The sequence below is a fragment of the Peromyscus californicus genome, unplaced genomic scaffold, assembly GCF_007827085.1.
Source record: "Peromyscus californicus insignis strain IS unplaced genomic scaffold, ASM782708v3 Scaffold_17__1_contigs__length_78620276, whole genome shotgun sequence".
Classification (NCBI taxonomy): Eukaryota; Metazoa; Chordata; class Mammalia; order Rodentia; family Cricetidae; genus Peromyscus; species Peromyscus californicus.
In genome coordinates this window covers 23,711,679-23,735,359 of record NW_026294469.1, presented here as the reverse complement: position 1 = coordinate 23,735,359, position 23,681 = coordinate 23,711,679, and the positions used below count along the sequence as shown (strand labels likewise).

General features: G+C 45.2%; 1 long non-coding RNA gene across 3 annotated transcripts in view; it reads left to right on the top strand.

The window, feature by feature from the left end:
• The first annotated feature begins 1,784 nt into the window (after window positions 1–1,784).
• The window catches only part of LOC128112642 (uncharacterized), a 46,183-nt gene continuing 24,286 nt past the window's right edge, over window positions 1,785–23,681 (top strand). For all 3 annotated transcript variants that reach the window (XR_008219076.1, XR_008219075.1, XR_008219074.1), the window contains exon 1: window positions 1,785–2,103. This is a non-coding gene — a long non-coding RNA (uncharacterized LOC128112642). The remainder of the gene's footprint in view (window positions 2,104–23,681) is intronic.

The following is a 23,681-nucleotide window of genomic DNA, read 5'->3' as shown; positions in this document are numbered from 1 at the left end:
TCCTCTGACCTCCACACTTGTGCCATGGCATGTGCATGTATGTGCACACACACCTGAGTAAGCGTGATTTTTACAGAAGAAGCAAGCTGATGGAAATGAAAACAATACAGAAGAACAGTGCTCACCTCTGTCCGTCTCACAAGACCCTTGAGTATGAGGCTTTTTCTGAAAGCACTCTGAGAAGCTGGATAATGTTGGGTCATCGTGATGAGTTATTGAAATGATGGTGTTTGGGCAGAAGATCCAGAAGCCCTAAATGTGCCTGGTTGCTGAGGTAAACAAGTGTGGCTTTACAGTGTTTACACACTGGTTGGTAGTAAACTTACCAATACTGTCAGAAGAAACTGAGTATCCACAGAGCAGGACTGAGTCATTATTAGCAGTGTGACAGTTGAGTTAACACCCAGGGCTTCCAGGACAACTAGAGCTGGAAATAGACTTATTTTTTTCCCAATTAAATAAAAGTAAATTATTCTTTCATAAGGATTTAAGTATTAAATTTGCTTTATAGTATTTTTGTAGTATTGAGGGTGGGTGAGAAATCTACTATTAAAAGTTTAAAGCCAGGCATGTTGGTGCCATTCTATAATCCTGGCCTTCAGAGGCACGAGGCAGGAGGGACAGTAGTTCTGAGGACAGCCCGAGCTACACTGAGAGACTCTGCACAGACAAAAAGACAAAAACAAACAAAACAAAACAAATTTAAATTAAATGAAAAAAAATAAACCAAAACTAAACTAAATGAAAAATAAACAAAACTTTAAAATTCAGTATTTATTTTTCTTCTAAAGCATCCAACTATTGTGAACCTCTCCGAATCAGAGCCCCGAAGCCTCCTAAGGCAGTGCACACAGGGATTTATCTGAACAGAGACCTTAAAAGTAAAAAACCAGAGTGGAATAAAAGAGCAGACTCGTTTAAGAGGTGAGGATTGTAGAAGTAATCTGGCCTTGGCCTGGAAAGAGAACCTGAGTGGGGAGATACTTCTAGGGGTTTTTGTTGTTGTTGTTGTTTTTGTTTTTTAATTTGCTTTAGGGCAAATGGGCCAGGGGCTGTTTAGAGAAATCTTTCTGTTTCTACCATTTTCTCAAATGCCTAGGTGCCATATTACGAGGGATATTATATCCCAGATCCTATCACTCAGCTCCCACCAATGAGGACATTTTGGAAATACAGTGGTTCAATCACCAAAGAGGAAGCACTGCAGCTTTGTAAAGTTTGACTCCACGTTGTACACGGAGAACCCTCGAAACTCCTGGGCTCTAGGCTTTGTGAGCTTTAAACATACAGCAATGTAGCATGCTGTTTCAGACTACCAGCCCCAAATCACAACACAGAAACTTATCACTAGTTAAGAGTGTCCAGTCTTAGTTTAGGCTTGTTTCTGGCTAGTTGTTTTAACTTAAAGTAACTTGTTTCTCTCCATCTCTGTTTTGCCTCGGGGTTTTTTTTAACCTTTCTTTCATGCCCTATGTCCTAGCTCCCTGCTTCCTAGTGCCTGGCCGGCTGGCCTAGTGTCTCCCTCTTTCTCTCTTTCTCCCTGGTTCTCTGAGTGCTCCTCCAGCTTCTTTTCTTTGCCCACCAGCCCTGCCTACCCCTCCTCTGCCTAGCTATTGGCCATTCATCTTTTTATTAGACCTATCAGGTACCTTCGGCAGGAAAGGTGAAACAGCAACACACTTTTACATAGTTAAACAGATGTAGCATAAACAAATTCAACACAGCTTTACATAGTTGAACAATTACTCTATTTCATAGCACAGCAGGCGGCCCTTGCTCTTTTCTCTTCCCTTCCTGCATGGCCCAGCCTGCCATAGTCCCTAAACAGGGCTAGAACGCAAAGATGCAAGATCCGGACGGGTTTTTCTCCTCTCAACAATTCTGCAATCAGGCTATTTTCAGCCTCCTCTCCTTTCTCCCCAGTCCTTTGTTTTCTGGTTTCTAATTACCCGCTTGAGGTCCTTGACAAATCAGTTTCTGTCTCTTCTGCTGCAGAGTCTCACTTATAAAACGGAACCGCCTTGAACTGTGGCCCCTGTCCCTCTGGCAGTGAGTGCCCAGCCCACCCCGCCTGAGATTCTCCCTGTGCCCTGCACAAAAGAGGTGAGTCCAGGGGGGCCCCTCCCCCACTTCTAAGCACTTCCCCCACCCCTCTGCCCCCAGGGAGCTCTGCCTGTCATCCTAATTTATTTGCTTGTCTGGAGAGCGAAAAGCAGAAGCGTCCGCTGTGCAGCGACCCTTTCCTGCTTCTCCGAAGTCCCCCTCCAAGCAGCAGCCGGTTGGTGCGGTGACCCAGTCCCCAAGCTGCTGCAGGCGGTTCCCCCGCACCCCGCCTCCTCTCACCGCCTCGGTTTTAACCATGTTTTGCTTTTGTGCTGCTTGGGGAAGAAACCACTTCATTCTCCACACTTATAGAAAAATACTAGGGTGCATGAAGTGAGGTGCCCCAAAGTATTCCTTTTGGGTTTGCTTTGAGGCTTTGAAACAGGGTCTCACTGGGTAGCCCAGCTTGACTTAGAACTCATGACAAATCTGCTTCGGCTAGCATCCTCGACCCCCCCCCCCCCCATTAACATGGGGGTTCAACCACATGGATGTCAACAAAAGCAGCTCCAAGGGAGAAGAGCTGTCAGAACAATGCCCTGTTTATGCATACTGGCTGCAACCACAGGGATTCAAGGGACTGTGTTAGGCTGAAAGCTGCCTTGAAGTTGATGATGGATACATGTGCAGTAGAATAACAACTTACATTTGATATCGAATTTTGACTGCATCTCCCCGTCCCCTTGCGACTGATTCCACCCTCCCCATCACTTTAATCCAGAGTAGACATTCCTTCAGCCTCCCTAGCTGAGGAAAGGGACTGCCAGTGGCTGTGGCAGGCTGAGTAGGGGTCAGTGGTCTGAGGTTGAGTTCCTCGCCCTATTTTGGGGATACAAGGTGTGGATCAGTTGTAAACACGTCGTAGGGTGCACATTTAAACTTGTGGTCACTGAGACGGTAGCGGCTGCCTTACAGAGTGTTTTGTATGGACCAGCAGAACAATTAAGCACTTTCCTTTAATTATTTTATCATTGTAATAACTCTTTGAGGTGGTTGGGTTTATTATTATCGTCATTTAATAGTTTTGGAGACTAAAGCTTGGAGTTATTAAGCAATTCACATAAGATCCCACAATTAGTAAATACCAAAGTGCATTCTAATCACCCAGGTGGCTGATCCTCTAACCACTCTTTAAAATTTTTTTAAATTAATTTTTAAGGTTAGCATATAAACTAGTGGTTTTTATCATGACATCTTCATATGCACATGTCATTATACTGGGTTCTGATTAGGTCCTCCCTCTCCGGCCTCCCTCAACTGGTCCCTGCCTCCAAGGATTATATTCTTCTTCACAGCATCATAACCCAAATGCTCCAAAGTCTTAAGTGTTTTGAGCACTGCACAAAATGGTTTTGTGAGCCTGAAGTTTCAGGACCAGGTTGCCTCTGCTCTGTTTGATTTTTTGGGGGGACAGGGTTTCTGTGCATAGCCCTGGCTGTCCTGGAACTCACTCTGTAGACCAAGCTGGCCTCAAACTCACAAAGATCCACCTGCCTCTGCTTCCTGAGTGCTGGGATTAAAGGCGTGCACCACCACTGCCCGGCTGCCTCTGCTCTTTGTTTTTTTTTTTTTCTTTCTTTCTTTTTTGACACAGTAGAAAATTCTACATGTTGAAACTCTTTCACACACAACCAGTTAAAAATAGCATATGAAATTGCTTCTGGGTTGTGTGTAGAATATCGATGTGAAACAAATGAATTTGTGCAGAGGCTTGAGTAGGTCCTAATATATCTCCTTGTATATATGCAAATGTTCCACTATTTTAAAAACATGAAATTTGGTGGGGCATGGTAGTACACACCTTTGATGCCAGCACTTGGGAGGCAGAGGCAGGCTATGAGCTATGAGCTCAAGGCCAGCCTGGTTTGGGCATAAAGGATACTCAACTGACATTGCCTTTTTAGAATATGATTGATTGAGATCTCAGCGGTTCCCAATCTTTATTTTATGGGTTAGATACACAAGGAGTTTGCAGACAAGGTGGCTGTGCTTGGTGGGATGTAGGATTGTGGCTCAAAATGATCCATTGTATGGAAGAGTTGACCTGAAACAAAAGAGAAGACAAGAGGAAGACAATGCACAGGAAAGGAAAATGAAAGGAAGAGAAGGCCTGCCGGTGGTGGCACATGCCTTTAATCCCAGCACTCGGGAGGCAGAGCCAGGCGGATCTCTGTGAGTTCGAGGCCAGTCTGGGCTACAGAGTGAGTTCCAGGAAAGGCGCAAAGCTACACAGAGAAACCCTGTCTCAAAAAAAAAAACAAAAAACAAACAACAACAAAAACCAAAAAAAAGAAAGGAAGAGAAAGAGGAAGAATACACTCTATTTCCAAATAAATGAGTGTCTCCTAGGTGTTAGGATCCTGCCCTCACTCCTCTGGTATGGTGTCTTACGTCATCAATGGGCACAGGTGACTATGTACCTGCCTTAAAAAGCTGGAGGTGGACCCCCAGTCACTCTCTCTGTTTCCTCTCTGCTCTCTGCTCTGCTCCGCTCTCTCCCCCATCTTTCTCTCACCAGGCCTGGTCCCCTTCTCCCCCACCCCTTTTCCCTCCTAATAAAGCTCTAAAAGGTACCACCGGGTTCTGTGGTGACCGTGACCTTTCCATGCGGTAACCAGCGCTTGACACCAACCAGTGAGGATTGCTATCACTAGGTGCCAGCAGCCGGTAAAGCCTTCTGCTAGACATTGGGAAGCAATAGCGTTAAAATGAAATATATCTTTGTTATTGGGAAACTTTTAGCTTAGTGGGCAAGACTGAGTACCTTCAACACTTAGCCACATCCGTAAGTTTCAAATTATATCTCCTACTTAATGCCACGAAGACAAAATTCACAGGACTTAAACCAAAGTAATAAGAAGGTCCAGTCTCCCTCTCTAGTGAGATGGGAGGGCAGAGATGTTTTAAAAGGTGGGGCTGATCCTGGTTGTCTGAAGTGAGTAAAAGTCACCTTGGTTTTTCAGCCAAGGAAGTTCAGAACCATCAGGGACGTGATTTTTATATTTCAACTCCCCTCTCCCTATCCATGACCCACCCATGGCTTGTTCTAATTTTAACCTCCTTCTCCTGGTCCAGTGCCTCTTTCCATACACCATGCTCCTAAATCACTGTCACTTCCTCTCAGGAACAGTTTTCACTGGGCGGTTGTCTGCTCAAGGGCTCATTTGTCAATGGCTCGGCTTGGCAAAACATCTGGAAGCCAGCTGCTGAACCTCGACTTCCCTTCAGCTTCCTGTTCACCCCCAGAAGGCTTTTCTGAACCAAATGTCCACTGTGCCCTGTACCACTCACCAGGCTCATGGTCTTTTGGCTTATAGATTATTTTGGCATTATTCTTTTTATTATAGGCAAAGTATATAGTTAGATAAAACAGAGAAGAACACAGAGAAAATAATTTAATTTTATTTTCACTCTATAGTAGAAAAGACTGGAAACACTCAAATTTCTGAGATAGAATGGCACAAGGCTGGTAATTACACAGCATTATGGGATATCTTATTTCATGGTTAATGCTGATCTCACTTGTGGTAATACTGGTTTCCAAGCGATTTTATTTTTTAAGGTGCAAAAACCTGATCAGTTTCTAGTCCTACAGCCATTAGGAGTTATATTGAGTTGGAAATTGAGAGATTGTTATTTTTATCAGGAATTTGCTACAACTGTCAGAATTTCTCCTGATGGGCTTCTTGTATTTGGATTTAAGGACTCAGGAGTTCAGGGGTGTCTACTGTCACCAGAGAGAAAAACATACATACTCAAAACATGCTCCTGTTTTACTTATTCCCATGAAAGCAAAAGGCACACAGCCAGGACCAAGACTATGGTGATATTTAATTTGTGCTGAAATGTGGTGATATTTTATTTGCATGTTAATAAATAAAGTTTGCCTGGAAATCAAAGGGAATAGCAAGCCATTTTAAGGAAAACACAAAAGTCAGGCAGTGGTAGCACATGCCCTTAATCTGATCACATGGCAGGCAGAGTCTCTGTGTGTTCAAGGACACACTAGGGAAAAGCCAAGTGTGGTGACACACGCCTTTAATCCCAGTACCAATCATTGAGATCTGGAGGTCTATATAGATGGGCAATGACAAGGAAGTGAGGTGGCTGGGCTAAGAGCCAATGAGAGGGCAGAACAGCAAGGCAATAAAAGCCTGGGTAGACAGGAAGTAGCTCTCTTGGGAAGCTATGATGGCGTGGTGAGTTAAGACTAGCTGGCAGCTCTCACTGTTTCCCTGATCTCTAAGGCTCCGTGTTTCTTATTTAATAAGACCATTTGGAAATTTGTCTACACAAGACAAACAAACAAACAAAAACAAAAAACCAACACCAGCATCCAGCGGCAGAATTTACTGTTTCCTTTTAGGACACGCTGGAGATGGGTGATGTTGCTGGTTGAGCCCCGTTCCCCATCACCTCAAGGCATTGAGCCCAGTAGCTGCTGCACACGCAAAATGGCAAAGGATGCCACATTTTCAAAAGAATGAGTGTCCCTTGTCCCTGGTAAGCGTTCCCTGCCTGAGGTACACTGAGGATTCTTCCTAGAAGCATCTGCCAAGCACTTGAAAGGAATCCTGAGGACTGCCCTGACCCCTTTCAGCCTGAGCTTTCATTTCTGGGTAACTGCTGTAGAGTGTTTGCTGTGTCTCCCAAGATAGAGTTATAGGAATTTCATTATTGAGAAAGGTCAAGTGGAAACTGTTACTAAGACAGAAAGTGATGCTTCCCAAAGGATAGAAGTCAAGGCAAGCAACATGCATTCTGTAATTCATTTAGGCAACACTAGTCACCAGTCCTGGGCTGGGGCCCAAGCACATAGTGTTGAGCAAAGCCCCAGGCCTGTCGTAGTGGGGCACCCTGTCTGCTGGGGAGGGGAGTGATCAAAGTGGCCATACAGGTATGTGATGATAACTGTAGCAAGTGCCAAGTGCAAGGTAGGGAGATGGGGGAGTAGAAATGAGTTCTGGGCAGTCTGTCTTGAAAGGCATTGGCTTTCTTGTCCCTTGCATTTGACTATCTTCTGCCCACGTCTTTGCTGTCTGCTCTGGAACATAGACACTTAGTAGGGCAAGACTAGGAATAAGTTCAGCCCTTGGTGTGGAGCTCCTGACTGGCTTCTGGCCCCTGCTGGAATCAAACCCTGAGCTCTCAAGACATGCTGGTTGCCCTCTGAAAACTTTGCAACATCTAAATTTATCTCTAAGGTGCTTTTGACTAGGAAGCATAGTAGCAGTTAAGGGCGACTGCACTTAATCACGTGTTGTAGTCACATGATCTCATTTCCTCCACAAAGGAGCTGTTCTTTCTTAGTTCCCATTTACAGGGGAGGGAGTAGATACGGCTGGTGCTTCATCCTTCCAGTTCCCACATCGTGACGCTTAATATATATTTTCATGACTCAATTCTATGCTTCATCTATGAACTTTATATAGGTGTACCCAGTGAGAACCACTACATAAAAATAATTATTGTGCAGTGAATGAATACATGAACACATGCGTTGTGACAAAGGAAATCTGTGTTCTGGTGGCAGAAAAGACTTCGTCCCAATTTCCCAGGGTCTTATCACCAAACAAGTCTCAGATGGGCAGGATTCAAGGCAATGAAAATGTCAAGGGCCAACCCAGTTTTTCACATGCCTAGACTGAAAATCTATAAAAGGCATGTGAAAACATACCATGCTTATCTTAAGTCATTCCTCCAAAATTGCTACCTCTACCTCTGACTTGTCAGCTCTGTGACCAGAAGCCCTGGAAGGAAGACCTCCCCACTTCCTACCTTATTTTCCTGATCTCCCTCATGTTGAGACGATTTCTCAGTAAAGTTCTCTTACATATTGGAGCTAAGACCTTTAGGGTTAGAACCCTGACTTCATCGTGACAGAAGCAAGGTGGGGTTGGTATCAGCCACAGAGTACCCAATGTCCTGACCTCACTCTCTTGGTTAGGGGTATTATTGCTGTGATGAGACACCATGACCCAGGCAACTTATAAAAGAAAGTATGCCGGTGGTGGCACATGCCTTTAATCCCAGCACTCAGGAGGCAGAGGCAGGCAGATCTCTGTGAGTTCAAGGCCAGCCTGGTCTACAGAGCAAGATCCAGGAAAAGCACCAAAGCTACACAGAGAAACCCTGTCTCAAAAAAACCAAAAAAAGAAAAAAAAAAAGAAAGTATTTAATTTGGGGACTCAAGTTCCAAAGGGTTAGTGTCCAGGAGCATCATGGCAGGGAGCATTGCAGCAGGCAGGCAGGCATAACGCTAGAGCAGCAGCTGAGAGCTTACATCTGATCCATAAGCAGGAGGCAGAAAGAGAGAGCTAACTGAAGATGGTGTGGGCTTTTGAAACCTCAAAGCCTGCCCCCATGATATACCTCTTCCAATAAGGCCACACCTCCTAATCCTTCCCAAACAGTTTCACCCACCGAGGACCCAGTGTTCAAGCATATGAACCTATGGGGACATTCTCATTCAAACTACCGCACGCTCCTTCTCTGTGCTCTGTGAACTGTGTTCACCTTTGCTCTGCGGTGTGTGTCCAATGCCTTACTTGTCAGCAGCACCCCATTGTTGGCTCTCCACTGGCCAGGGAAGACTTAGGCCAAGAGAGTGTAACAAATTCTTAGACCCTGGGGCCTTTTGACTACACCATCTGTACTAAGAAGGTAGATACCATTGGATTTTAGACAGAATCTGATGTTCTCTGTTCTGGGCCTTTGCTTTGGACCCAAAACAGAACAAGGAAAACTGGAGAGTTGGACCATGAACCTGTGACTTCCTGTTGTTATAACACCCCTTCCCTGGTCACTTTTCTGGGGTGTTGAGTTTCCTGATCTAACAGCAATTCAAGGAATTGTACTTGGTTAACTGTGTAGCTTGGTTAGCTATGATTGCTAAGGTGAGGGGTTTGGAGTTAGGGCTGAATTGGATGTACTTGACATTGCCTCCAAACATGGAGATTAGCACTTCAGGTTTCATTATACCATCCTCCCACACCCCAATATTTTAAGTGAATGGTTATCTGGATAAGGTAAACCACATAGAGTTCACACAAAGTTTTCTCATTGTGAATGATGAGTAATGAAGAGGAAAAGTTGGAGTTGTGTTGTGGAAGGTCTTTCTATACGCTGTGAATATGTGTTGCTCTGATTGGTTGATAAATAAAGCTGCATTGGCTTATGGCAAGGTAGATTAGAGGGAGGTGGGAAGTCCAAGCAGAGATACAGGAAGAAGAAAGCCAGAGGCAGAGAGATGCTAGCCCACCCCGTCAAAGGATGCCAGCAAGACCAGTAAAGCCATGGAACACATGGCAAAACATAGATTAATAGAAATGGGTTAATTTAAGATATAAGAGCTAGGTAGCAAGAGGCCTGCCATAAGCCATACAGTTTGTAAATAATATTAAGCCTCTGAGTGATTATTTTATAAGAGGCTGTGGGACTGTGTGACTGGGCAGGACCAGAGGAACTCAGGAGTGGAAAACCTTCCAGCTACAGAGCTGGTGTGGAAGGAGTCTTGAATTTACTGCTTCAAAGGGGAAAATAATAATAATATGAACGGTTCAACATTATCTTCATGCTATTGCACAGAGGAAATGGACTCATTGTGGAAACTATGGAAGAGCCACAGAATGCTTGTAAATATAGCCACGGGCATTCTGAGGGGTTCTGTTTTCCTAGTGCTGGAGATCGAACCCCAGGCTTCATGCTCACTAGGCAAGCACTCTCCCACAGGCTTTACAACCCTAGTCCCAGCACTGAGCTTCTGAATGGATGTGGAGCCAGGAAGTGGTTCTGCCTGGTCATCTCTGTGTAACTTTAGGAGAGTCTCTCAGTCTTTTAAACCGCATGCATTCTCTTTTGCCAAAGGGCTGATAGGCTGAGTTAGATGATCAGCGGGGTGTTTTCTCTCTGGCTTGATGAAATTCTGTAACTACTAAGGAAGCTAGTACAATCTGTTGTTTTCAGTGAAGTGAAGCAGGTTTCTGGGCTGTCACCTGAAAGGAATTTCTTAAGCCACAAGCCCCATGAGTCACAGCTTCAATGAGACAACCCACAACTGAATTTAGATTACATTTTAAGAAGCCAAATCCCCTGGAGTCAGTCTGAATGGATTTAATCTGATGACTATGACAAAAGGACTTTCCAAAAAAAATACAAAAGGATCAATGATAATATTAAAAAGATAATTCTAGTAATATTACTGTCTCACAAGTAAAAGAGAAAACTTCTGATTATTAGCTATTTGGGGGTTCAATTCTTTTCTAAACCATTGTAAACTATGGGGAGTCAGGAAAAAGACATCTCAGAACCCTGCTAAGGACTGTGGCAGCTACAGTATCAGGAAGCACCACTGCCCAGGGCTCAGAAAGCAGCAAGAACAACGTTATGATTTAGTACAAAAGAGATTTCTCCAGCGAGGTGGCTGCTCTGCCACCCCTTAGGTGGCGGGGGTGGGCTGGGGGTTGGAGGTGGGAACACACCTCAGGCCTCACTTGTGTTTGGGGAGCAGAACTCTGGAGGCTGGACATTGTAAGAAGCACCTGTCTGTAGGAGAAGACTCAGTAAGCACAGGTCGGGAAAGGCCCTCAAAAACCTTTGCAGAAATGACCCGGAAGGACTGCAGAGCGGCCTCAGGGGTCACAGTGCTTGCTGCTCTGCAGTGAGGTTGGGATCAAGTCCCAGCTCTCTGCTGCCTGTAACCCTAGCTCCAAGGGACCTGATTATCTTCTGGCCTCCAGAACACACACACGCACACACACACACACACACACACATTCACTCTAAATAAACCCTAAAATTATGGGGAGTGGTTCAAGTAAAGACTCTTGCTACTGAAATCTGAGTTTGATTCCTGAGTCCCACGCAGAGGAAGGAGGGAACCAGCTCCTGACACTTGCTCTCTGACCTCATCTACACACATACACAAATAAATAAACGTAACAGTCATAAAAAGAAAATGACGCAGGGTCGCAGTGGCGCACGCCTTTAATCCCATCACTTGGGAGGCAGAGCCAGGCGGATCTCTGTGAGTTCAAGGACAGCCTGATCTACAGAGCAAGCTCCAGGACAGGCACCAAAACTATGCAGAGAAATCATGTCTCAGAAAAAAAAAAAGAAAAGAAAATGATAAAGACACCTTCAGAAGGAAGGGTGTTTTGTGTTAATTTATCAGCCTCTAATTAGGAATAAGATTCAAATGTGTTCTCTCTGTCAAGTGTGAAGATTCTGTCATGTGACTTCTGTTCCCCAATACCGCTTCTGTCTGCTAAAGGCAGGAAAGCATGAGCCCTCAGTGTGGGTCCGTCCCAGGGTCCTGGAGCCGTCTCTCAGGCCCAATGGGCCTCTCCATCCTGCTACACTTTGGTCATTCTCTTGGTATGATCATGGTGCACAGTTTCTGAACCTACTAGCTTAGTTCTGGGAAGTAGTAAAATAAACTCAACAAAAGGAACCATGGCCAGGTCCCTGGTGTTCAGGGGAAATAATTTTGAACTAAATACAGGAATTACATGATGTGAAATGGGAGCTAACCACTTTCTATGGAAAATGTGACTTTTTTTAGCACCCAATGACACACATGTGCAGCGCTTACCAAGCTGGTAGTTACCAGTCAAGGCCTTTGTTGTCGCTTTTGATTACAGACATTATAACTTCTTATATTATACTGACTGACATAGATCAACAGCATCTTAATTACCATGTAAATATGATTTCATCATTTCTAGCACACCATTGATTTAAATGTGTGAAGATGTCTTTTGAATGCCCTATGTTGGGGTTCTTATACAGAACACAAGGCACTCGCTTTTCCAGTATAAAACTAAGTTGGAACTCTGCGACCCACTGGTCGAGCTCCGGGAAGAATACCTTCATCTGGCCATGGTCCATGACCAGAGCATTCTCAGTGGCTTTCTCCCCACAGAGAAGTGTTTGGAAAGTTCTAGCAAGTCTGGCTCTTTGCCAAGCAATGAGGGGTGCATTTTCTCCTTGTCAATTGAATGAAACACCCCTTGGCAGATCCACCCGTGGAAGGCCCCAGGAACAGCTGGGTGGAATTAAATGGCATTTATGCCTGTATTGGTTATGGCCAGAAGCCAGGAATTCTACAGACAAGATGCTTACAGTCTACAGCACACAAGAGGGGCGAATTGGTTGTGGCTAGAGCTGCACCCTCACTGTGGACAGGATGCAAATGGTTAATTTTTCTATTAAAGAATGTGGTGGGGCTGTTCATTTCTCACTGCAGGCTCAGCTTTCCAGATACTCGAGTAGCTTTCACATGTCTACACAAGAAAAGGGGATTCAACAAATACACCACAGATTCAGGTCCTCCAGGCAACTGATCCAGCCAAAAATGCCCTTCGGCATGTGTCCTCAGACCCATGAAGTCATTACCCAACTTGTTCACGTGGTAACAATGTATTCACTTTATTGCCTATTTAGTTACTGGCTTTTGAGGTAGCTGATCTCAAACTTACAATCCTCCTGCCTCAGCCTCCAGAGTAGCTGGGAGTACAGGCTTGCACTACCATGCCAGGCTTTACGCAGCATTTGAGCACAGGTTTAGAATCAGGAAGGCTTGCAGTTAGGGAGTTATCATTTCTTCCCCACAGACAGATACAAAGATCATCTGGGAGACGAGATGCAATGAACAGCTGAGAATCTTCTGCAGTGGGAACCAGGTTTCTCAGATGACAAGCTGACAATGTGAAATGAAGGGAGCTCCTTATGCCCATAGAACTGAACACAGAATTCAGAACAAGACCCAGATGTCAGAAGAAATTAATTATGCAGTAAATTTTGTGGCTCAAATCAGTGAAGAAGACACAGGTTATTCAAGACATTGTATGGCGCAATTTAGGAAACAACGAAGTACAATTTTACACTTTAGGATGTACATTCTGTCTAGATCTTCATGGACTGTCATCTGAGAAATCTTTTAGGATGGATTCTAGCCATGAACTAGATAGCGGGATCATAGGTGTTTCAGCTAAATATTTGTCTCAAAACATTGTTTCACATGTAATCAAACACATTTGTAGAACAGAGTCTCCATAGAGTATAGACTCAGTGTGTTGTAGAGTGTAGACTCAGTGTGTTGTAAGAGTGTATAGAGTATAGATTCAGTGTGTTGTAGATTCTGTAGAGTGTAGACTCAGTGTGTTGTAGATTCTGTAGAGTGTAGACTCAGTGTGTTGTAGACTCTGTAGAGCGTATACTCAGTGTGTTGTAGATTCTGTAGAGTGTAGACTCAGTGTGTTGTAAGAGTGTGTAGAGTGTAGACTCAGTGTGTTGTAGATTCTGTAGAGTGTAGACTCAGTGTGTTGTAGATTTTGTAGAGTGTAGACTCAGTGTGTTGTAGATTCTGTAGAGTATAGACTCAGTGTGTTGTAGAGTGTGTAGAGTGTAGACTCAGTGTGTTGTAGAGTGTGTAGAGTATAGACTCAGTGTGTTGTAGATTCTGTAGAGTGTAGACTCAGTGTGTTGTAGATTCTGTAGAGCGTATACTCAGTGTGTTGTAGAGTGTGTAGAGTATAGACTCAGTGTGTTGTAGAGTGTGTAGAGTGTAGACTCAGTGTGTTGTAGAGTCTCTGTAGAGTGTACAGGTATGCTCTTGGAAACAGAAGTGTTGACCACTTAACAGTATAAACTTTCTCCTTTCGCTCTGTGATTCTTGGAGTCTATCCTGCTGTCAGTAGGAAGGCTAGATCTAACTGTGTATTATTTCTTGGAAGATTCGCACACCTCCTCTCTGACTGACCCCAGCACCTTCGTTCTCTGCCTTCCGCACTACGGAGTTCTCACTTTGCTCATGTAACTGACTCTCCCTCATTTGGCATAGGGTAACTCTCAATTTATCTCACTCTACAGCTGACCTAGTTCATCTCAAGGGCTGTTTGTGTGAGATTTACTTCTAGCCACTAAGACTTGAGAGAGAAAGAATTGTAGGAAAACACCTGAAATTTTTTTTTTTTACTCTTATAATATCAAAAGGAGGACAAACATCGCTCCTTTTCCATTTTGTAAGGCATTTTCCAATGTGCTTGGAACTCCAGAACCAAATGACCGTCTTTTACTGGTGAGAGGAGGCAGCCAATGGTGAGGACACCAAAGATGAAGCCAACTGCTGTGTGTGGCAGAGCAGGAAGGTGAAGGGAGCCATGACCCATGTCACCGATGTGTTGAATGAACTCCTCGCAGCCATTTCTTCATTACTGAGTCAGGTGTGACACAGCATCCTAGAAAGTGGTCCATTGATGTTCATAGACTAAGAAGACATCCTTCAGGAGAGGTCTTGACATTGTCTTCAGGTGGGTTGTCTGGTCTCTCAGAACTGCTTTTGTCACGTCTTGTGGGCTAACTCTGGTCAGCACCACTAAAGCAGAGTTATGACCAGGATGTTTAAGTAGTTGGGGAAGTACTAGATGGAACACTAAAAGGGAGGTATGTTAAAACTTACAATATGATTATTATTATTTTAAGACATGATTTCTCTGTGTAGCTCTGGCTGTCCTGGAACTCACTCTGTAGACCAGGCTGGTCTTGAACTCACAGAAATCCACCTGCCTCTGCCTCCCGAGTGCTAGGATAAAAGGCATGTGCCACCACCTCCTGGCTTAAATCTTATTTTAAGTTGAAACATTTTCTTTCTTTTTTTTTTTTTTTTTTTTTTTTTTAAGATTTATTTATTATACATACAGTGTTCTGCCTGCATGCCAGAAGAGGGCGCCAGATCTCATTACAGATGGTTGTGAGCCACCATGTGGTTGCTGGGAATTGAACTCATGACCTCTGGAAGAACAGCCAGTGCTCTTAACCGCTGAGCCATCTCTCCAGCCCCTTTCTTTCTTTTTTTTAAAACATAATTGTTTATTGATTCTTTGGGAATTTCACATCATGCATCCCAACCCTTCTCATTTCCCTGTTCTTCCATATTCGCCCCTTACCCCCATAGGATCCCACGAAAAAGAAAATTTTAAAGATATTAATTAAAAAACAAAACCAACCAAACAAAAACCCAGTTTACTCCTCTGTCTTTCCCACATCCCCAACACCTCTTCATTTGTCTCAGGGGCACTGGGAACTGTGGTGTGTCACCCAGGATTTACCCTTTTGTCCACTCAGCTTTGCTTGCAAATGTTCATTGCAATGAATTTTTGGTCTGCTTCAAGGCCTCGGGCTTCTGGCACACCATCATCACTGGACCCTCACCAAAACTCCTCTCAGATATCCTGTTGCCCCGAGTTATGGCATTCCTGCGGCTATGGTTTCTAGGATCTGTCCCTTTATGCACTCTGGCTGGTCATAGATAGGGAATATGTTGGGGTGGGCAAACTCAAAGCCCTGGCTGTGTGCCTGGGTAGTAGCTGATTTGATCAGTCTGGACCTCTGGAGCTGCTCCCCTTAGGAAAGGGATGGAGCTAGCTTTTCTACGTGCATGTCATCTGGGCCAGCTAGCACATACCAGTGGCAAGGGATGGGACCCTCTCTCCTGAGTGTGAGGCCTGCTCTCCTGTGAGGGGCAGAGCTAGCTCTCCTGCTGCAGTGGCGAGCAAGGGGCAGGGCCAGCTTCCCCAGGGCCAGCAAAGCCAGTGGTACTGGCTCGGCACGGCCTTTGGATTTCATCACTCATGGCACTTATGGCCCCCTGCAGTAATGTGGGCCATGGAGATCAACACAGACTCCAGCTGCAGTAGGACCACAGACCTTGGCAGCAGCTTTGGCACAGATGTCACCACGGCCCCGGTGGCAGTACTATCCAAATGACTATGGCCCAAATCACTATGCCACTATGGTGGCAGCATGGCCCTTGGACACTGACATGATCTCAGGTGGCTGACTAGAACCCAGGTATCCACATGGCCCTTGGTGGTAACAGGAGCCACAGACATCAACTCAGACCTTGACTGCTGTAGGGCAAAAGAGTCAGTCATGACCCTTGGCAGCAACTCGGGCCCAGATGTCATCAAGGCCCTGGATAGCTGTAGAGGCCACTCAGATTATCATGACCCCTGTGGCAACACAGCCCTCGGACACCAACATGGCTACAGCTAGTAGCTCGGACCCCAGGCATCCGTGTGGCCTTTGGTGGCAGCATAGGCCATAGATGTCAACACAGACTCCAGCTGGGGTAGGACTGCAGACCCAGACTTCACTATGGCCACCCCCATCATCCTGTTCCTCACTGCCTTTTCTTCTTCTTCAGTTCCGCCTCTTTCCACAGCACCTGAACAGGTCTGCTTCTATTTCTCTCGCATATATTTGCTCATCATAATGGTGTCCACCCAGGCAGGCCTGTGGGTGTCTTCCACCGCCTGGTGCATGAGGGAAACATTTTCTTACACCTCAGATAGGATTGTCTGTAATTTTACTTTCTTGGCATTAATGGAAGCAAACCTATCAACAACATACTCAAAATCTAGCTGGGCGGTGGTGGCAGCTGCCGCCTTTAATCCCAGCACTGGGAGGCAGAGGCAGGCGGATCTCTGTGAGTTCAAGGCCAGCATGGTCTACAGAGTGAGATCCAGGACAGGTACCAAAACTACATGCAGAAACCCTGTCTCAGAAGAAAAAAAAAAACTATTTCAGAAAAAAAAATTAAAATCTGCATATAGAGGTGCATGATCTTATTGCCATGACATTGCTGAGTTTTGATTTTATTTGAAATATTGATTGAGTGAGGAGTGTAGTCAGACTTTCCTTTGTGGAATCGCCAGACAGCAAATAACAACATGGAGATTTCTTATTAATTATGAAAGCTTGGCCTTTAGCTTAGAGTTGTCCCCAACTAGCCCTTCCAACTTCAGTCAACCTGTTTCTACTAATCGACGTTCTGCCACGTGGCTTTTTACCTCTCCTCCATTTTGTATTTGTATGTCTGACTTGGTTGAGTCTCCACGGTGCCTCTTTGAACCTAGATTCATCTCCTGCTCCTCTCTCTCCCCAGAAATCCCACCTACCCTCTCCTGCCTAGCTATTGGCTATTCAACTCTTTTTTTTTTTTTTTTTTTTCCAGAGGTGAGGACCGAACCCAGGGCCTTGTGCTTGCTAGGCAAGTGCTCTACCACTGAGTTAAATCCCCAACCCCGGCTATTCAGCCAGCTCTTTATTAAACCAATCAGAAGGTGCCTTAGGCAGGCAAGGAAGGACAGAGACACATCTTCACACAATGAGTTCAAATATCCCACAAGAAGTCACATTTTGTAGAGGCTTACAAAGACAAACCCATAAGGCTGCGTATTTCCCACCAGATCCAATCAGGGGCAAGTGTATATCCTGACATACTTCCTGCTTGTGTACCTCCCACCTGCATGTGATCAAGTACATCCAGTGCAGTGGGACCAGACAAACTTGTTTAGAGTGAAAACTTGTGGCTTGTTATCTTACATAAAATGCCCCCAGCATTCCAGGAATTATCTGTCCTTGGGCAAGGGGCTTACAATTTAGAGGCATTTTTGTTTTATGGTTCTCTTAGACACAGTAATTAAAACCTAAAACACAACTTGAGCTCTCACAGCACCTCGGTTAGCCTTTTGTCCTGGGCTTGAGACATAACAATACCGGCACTTGGGAGACAGACGCAGGCCTGTCTCTGTGAGTTTGAGGCCAGCCTGATCTATATAATGAGTTCCAGACAGCCAGGGTGGTGTAGTGAAACTCTGTCAAGACAACAAAACCCAAAACAACCTGGGGTGGATAGGGGAGAGTCGGGGAGGGGAGGTAAACAGCATCAAAACTCATTATATGAATGGCTTGAAATCCTCAAAGAACTAATAAAAAGTAGGGGAATTAGAACCAAGTTTAATAGTGCATGTATAAAATGCCATAATGAAATCCATTACTTTATATGCTAGCTTAAATTCATGTTTTAAAAGAAAAGTAAAATGCATTCAGAAAAAAAAAAAAAGAGGATCTGTCAAATACGGCCTATTTGGTATCTCTTTATGTTTTCTATCTGAGGTGCATGCCCCACCCCCTCACCTCAGACCTGCTTATCCTGGGGCACACGACCCACCTGAGCACATCGTCCAGATGTGCAGATGTGTAGGGCAGGAGAATCTGAGGATGGGACCAGAGTGTCTGCTGTTTTCTTTGGGGGACATAAAACTCCCCCAAATCTAAAGGTATCTACTTTCTCACAGATTCGCTGAGTTGTTTGTCCTGTTTTCCTTTCTGCCTTACTTAACATCTCCATAACGGACAAAAGAAGCCCTCCCTCCCCACCCACCCCTTCCCCACCCCAGGGGGGGTGGTGGTGGCAGGGGGAACCCCAGCTGAATAAATCCTACAACAATTCTGTGTGTGGAACTTTGGAACGATTTAGAAACACACAGCAAAAGAAGCACCAGTTGTTTATTCTAGATCAAGTCAGCAGATTGTCAACGCCCAAGGCCATGCATGTAAAAAGCTCTTTGGAAGTTAAATCTGTTTTATTGTAACAGCAAGTGTTTTATCTTTTCCAACCCACTGGCGACTGAAGTGTTTTTCTGCAGTCAGGCCTGGACAGGAGAATTTGCAGATAAGTACCCTCTTACAGCACTCTGGAGACTGGGGCTGCCCAGGGACTTGCCGGAAGAGGCTATTTGGTGGATTTTGAATAAGGGCAGCAAAAAGCAAATGGACAGAGTCCTTCCTCAACCCATTTAGGTCGGCATGAAGTGGAGTTTACATTCAGGCCTCAGATGACCTTTTGGAGATAGGCTTCAAATAGATTAGTAAGTACTACAGTGGCAATTTAAAAAATCAAGATCAGTGGGAAAATGTCACTTTCTCGCTTAGAAGCATCTGGGAAGGCAGGAGGCTTGCACTGTGGCCGTTTTACTCTACAGCTTGTGTACACAAGGCAAGCCATGGCCCGGCCCAGGTTTTGCGTTCCCGGCCTGTAGTCTTTTCTCTGCTGTCAGACCACCAGCTCATTAGTATTTAAATCAGCTCATAAATATTTCCTGGAAATTCTCAGGCGCTTAAGCTTCACTGCTATTCATCTTGTTCTCTTTTAGTCTTCCTTCTGCCCGTATTTCATAGGCTGATGCATTGTGGGAAGGTGGCTCTCATGGCATATTAATCTTACTGGCGTGTGGCTATGGAAAAGGAAGGAAGTCCTGTTGGAGGATGGAGACAGAAGTGGAGAACGGATGTGGAAAGACATTTTACTCCATTTCCTTTGTACAAATATAATTATCTAATGATGGACCATGAAAGTCTGAATAAAATAAAAACAACTCCAAAGCCAGAGTCAAGGCAATTCAAGCTGAATGAATGTTTCTTTTTCATGGACTCTTTGGAAGCTTTGAAAAGGGGAAACAGTTCACTGGGGGGCAGGCCCTGTGGGTGCCCCCACTGGGGAGAAGGTTGTGTGGTTACAACCCATTTCTGTTTGGCACGAGAGCTGTAATTCTAATCATCAAATAATGATGTCAGGAAGGGGTCGGTTCCATCCTGGTATTCTGTATGGCTCCTCGCATTCTGCCAGAGTTCAACTGCAGAGAACACGGTCTACAGTCTGTAAGGTGCTCGGCAATGAGGATGTCCACAAAAGATTTGTCTTTTGATTATGCTCTGTTTATTTACACACAAACATTCCTTATAGCTTTTTTTTTTTTTTTTTTTTTTTTGGTTTTTCGAGACAGGGTTTCTCTGTGTAGCTTTGCGCCTTTCCTGGAACTCACTTGGTAGCCCAGGCTGGCCTCGAACTCACAGAGATCCGCCTGGCTCTGCCTCCCGAGTGCTGGGATTAAAGGCGTGTGCCACCACTGCCTGGCAGCATTCCTTATAATACCATGCTAATATATAAAAGTTAAACAGACATCTCACCAAGTGGGGGAACAGTTGTTTGGGCAGAAATGCCGTTGGGGAATTTTCTTTGGTGAGGTCCCTTCAGAAGCTCGCAGACCCAACCCAGCCGTGAAGTCCTTCAGCTGCGGCAGGCTGGGAAGATGGAGGGCCATGAGGTTCTTGAGAGAACAGGCCAACAGCTAGTGCTGACGGCCAGGCCAGGCCTGTGTGGGCCCAGCAACAATGCTGGAAGTTCAGTGCTCACCGGGGCCAGGGCCATGCACAGAGTCCCGAGTCCTCGTGCCGATGGGTATCACCACAGAAGCCAGAGAAGCCAAGTCTAGAGAGCTGGGACCTTTAGCATTTGGGAATGCTAAAGATCATTCCCGAAGTTCCAAGCTTTGTATCATTTCATTGAGGGGTAGATTTACACTATCAGGGCCCATAGCTTGGAGCTGATTCACTAGCATTTCATCACCACCTTGGGGTTCATTAACATATCAAGGCCTCTTCCTTTGCTAGGCTCCTATCTGAGCAGCTAGGTAGCTTACCAGGGGCTTGCTTCTGAGACCTAGCTCCTCCCTCCCTGTCCCCCCTCTTTGGAAAATAGACTTTTTTTTCCTCATGTGATATATCCTGATCATGGTTTCCCCTCCCTCTCCTTCTCCCAGTTCCTCCCTACCTCCCCTCCCATCTAGATCCACTCCCTTCCTGTCTCTCATTAGAAAATGGTCTTCTAAGGAATAATAACAACATAAAAGATAAAACAAAAACTATTGGTGAAACTATTAAGGCCACTCCACGTAGTTGAAAGGAGATTTATTTAATGGCGTAACTTACAAATTAAGGGATAGGTAGGTTGCGGGGTCTGGGGAAGGTGTATCGCAGTCCAGTGGTGTTCTCTGGAGCTCTGCTTGGCCCACCTTCACCGTCCAAGGTCCCGGAACCGAGTGAGAGCGCAGGCCCATCCAGATCTCAGGTCTCCGGCGCCTCCCTTGGCCCCGCCTTGTAGGCGTGACAGTTGCCGAAGTCTCAATGGGGGTTGGTGCCCCGTCCCGCATTTGGTGAGACCCGAGGAGGCACCTCCTGAAAGATCAATGGGGGCGAGAGAGAAAGGAGACCAGGCGCATAAAGGAAGACAGAGTCAATCTGAGTCACGTCAAGGTCTCGTTTATTGACTGGGTGTTGAGGCTTATAAGCAGGGCTTCAGGCAGGGAGGGGAAGCAGGGGAAGCAGGGAGAGAAGAATGGAAAATTCCTAAGGGAGGGTGAGGTCGCTTTGGTCCCAGGCCCCTGCAGCTGGCTGATTAGCACGTACTCCAGGAAGTTGTACAGCCCGCGGTTAGGCCAGGAACCTGTTTTTGCAAGGTTTGATAAAGTAAGGAAGGTCACACAAAGTTCAAGACACAGCTGTCCGGAGTCGGTCCCCAACAGGTTGGAACTTCCAGATCAAAGCTGGAATGGCTCCCCACTACAAAAAACTGTAACATTGGGGTTGGACAAGACAAACAGAAGGAAAAGAGCCCAAGTGAAGGTACAAGAATCAGAGACCTAGCTGGGCAGCTTTAATCCCAGCACTCGGGAGGCAGAGTGAGGTGGATCTCTGTGAGTTCGAGGCCAGCCTAGGCTACAGAGCAAGATTCAGGACAGGCACCAAAACCACATGAAGAAACTCTGTCTCGGAACAACAACAAAAAAAGAATCAGAGACCGACTGTTTGACACAGTCAGGAATGCCATAAAAACCCTAAACTGGAGGCCATATTATATATGCAGAGGACCTGGTGCAGACCCTTGCAGGCCCTATACATGCTGCCTCAGTCTCTGAGAGTTCATATGAGCTTTGATCACATTGATTTAGAGGGCCTTGTTTTCTTGGTGTCCTCCATCCCACCTGGCTCTTATGCTCTTTCTGCCTCTTCTTCCACAGGGTTTCCTGAGCTGTGAGGGGAGGAATTTGATAGAGGCATCCCACTTTAGGAAGAGTGTTCTAAAGTCTCTCACTCTCTGCATAATGTCTCTCTGTGGGTCTCTGTATTTGTTCCCATCTGCTGCAGGAGGAAGCTTCTCTGATGATGATGGCTGAACAAGGCACCAATGTAGGTGGAACTTTCTGTCCCACCAGCAGCTCCAAAATAAACACATTGAGGCTTACATTAATTATAAATGCTTGGCCAGTAGCTCAGGCTTGTTACTGGCTAACTCTCACATTTAAATTAACCCGTATTTCTTATCTATGCTCTGCCACATGGCTTGGTACCTTTTCTCAGTACAGCTTGCTCATTTCACTTCTTCCTGAGTCTGCTGGGGACTCCTCTGACTCTGTCCTTCTTCATTCAAGCATCCTTAGTATGGTTGTCCCACCTATACTTCCTGCCTGGCTATAGGCCAGTCAGTTCTTTATTAACCTAAGAGAGCAATACATAATCACAGTGTACAGAAGGACTATTTCACAGCACACTGTGAGTTGAGTATAGCAGAATGTCATTAGGAGTCATTTTACTGTTTTTTTTTCTTTTTTTAGAATACTAGTATTTGGTTTTACCCTAGGTTCCTAGGCTATCTAATCTCTAGTTCTCAGCTATCCAAGTAGCATTGGGTATGGGTTCCATCTCATGGAGTGGACCTTAAGTTAAATCAGATATTGGTTGGTTACTCCAACAAGCTTTGTGCCACCATTACCCTTGCATATCTTGCCAAAAGGCTACCACTGTAGATCAAAAGGTTTGTGGCTGGCTTGGAGTTTATGCTTCTCTTTTGAGAACATGCAGAGTACCTTCCTGTCCCAAAGATGATAGACTGTAGGGGTGACGGCTCTATGTAGGTACCAGCTCAATTTCTCCTTCTCCGTGTTCATTGAGTTGTGTAGGTGCTGTCTTCAGCAACAGGACCTTGCTGTCAGTTTGTGGAGAACCACCTATAGTGTTAGCAACAGTCTGAGTTGTTTGAGGATTCCCATGGGACCCCTTTGGCCAGCAACTCAATTAGATGTAATCTAATTGTGTACTGGAAACTTCATTTGGTTACAAGAGAGCTAGTTGGGGCTCTGTCTTCCCCATTATTTAGTGATTTCATTTAGATCATCTTCATTCATATGTATATATGTATATATATATATATACATATATATATATATATATATATATATATATATATATATATATATATTTAGGAAGCTTCTACTGTATTAGGTTTCTATACTACCCCTCAAATGGCCCTTGTGGTGGTTTGAATGTAATTGGCCCCCATAAGCTCATGAGAGTGGCACTATCAGGAGGTGTGGCTTTGTTGGAGTAGGTGTGGCCTTGTTGGAGGAAGTGTGTCACTGTGGGGTGGGCTTTGAGGACTCATATATTCTCAAGCCATGCCCAATGTCTCAGACCACTTCCTGTTGCCTGAAGGTCAAAATGTAAGAACTCTCAGCTCCTTCTTCAGCACCATGTCTGCCTGCATGCTGCCTTGGCATGATGATAATGGACTAAACCTCTGAACTGTAAGCCAGCCATTTCGATTAAATGTTTCCTTTACAAGAGTTGCCATGGTCATGGTGTCTCTTCACAGCAATGGAAACCCAAAGATAGCCCTGAATTTTAGCTGTCTCTCCCAGTGTTCTCTCCCTCCTGCCCCTCTACCCTTCCCATTTGATTCTCCCATTCCAACCCACCTCATCTATCCATAACTATCCTATTTCCCTTTCCTAACAAGATCTGTACCCCTAGTCCCTTATATTACACCCAACCTCTAACCTCTGTGGTTCTACGGATTGTAGCTTGGTTATCATTGATTTAACAGCTAATATCCACAT